Genomic DNA, 811 nt, shown 5'->3' on the forward strand with positions numbered 1-811 from the left:
TCTTTCCTAAGATTTCTAATTCCAGAGTTGTCTCTTTTGTGCTTTCTTTATTGTTTCGACTTCCATTTCTAGGTCCTGGATGGTTTTACTCAATTCCTTTATCTGCTTGTTTGTGTTTTCCTTCAATTCCTTAAGGGATTTTTGAGTTTCCTCTTTAAGGGCTTGTACCTCTTTACCTGTATTCTCCTGTATTTCTTTAAGGGAGTTATTCATCTCCTTCTTAAGTTCCTCTATCAGCATTTTGAGAAATGATTTTAGATCCAATTCTTGCTTTTCCGGTGTTTTGGAATATCCAGGACTTGCTGCAGTGGGAGTACTAGGTTCTGATGAAGCCAAGTAGTCTTGGTTTCTGTTGGTAGGATTCTTGCATTTGCCTTTCACCATCTCTTGATTTTTGGTGTTAGATGTTCTTAGTGACTCTAACCAGAGCTTGTCCTGTCCCTGACGCCCTGCAAGACCCCTGAGACTAGTGGGGCCTGTGCCTCCCAGCTGGCTGCTCCCAGCTTAGAAACTCACAGGAGAGAAGATGGCAGCTCTCACTGAAGACTCCAGGTCAAGGTGGTCCCTGGAGGCAGGCCCTCCACCAGAGAAAAGACGGCAGCTCTCACCAAGACTCCGGGTCAAGGCAGTCCCTGGAGGCAGGTCCTCAATGGAGAGAAGATGGCGGCTCTCACAGGAGACTCCGGGTCAAGGCGGTCCCTGGAGGAAGGCCCTCCATGGAGAGAAGATGGCGGCTCTCACTCATATTTTCTTTATTTACATGTAAATTTCTCCATTCCCAGTTTCCCCTCCAAAAAACAAAGAAAAAAAC

The sequence above is a fragment of the Mastomys coucha genome, unplaced genomic scaffold (genome assembly GCF_008632895.1).
Source record: "Mastomys coucha isolate ucsf_1 unplaced genomic scaffold, UCSF_Mcou_1 pScaffold9, whole genome shotgun sequence".
NCBI classification, from domain to species: Eukaryota; Metazoa; Chordata; class Mammalia; order Rodentia; family Muridae; genus Mastomys; species Mastomys coucha.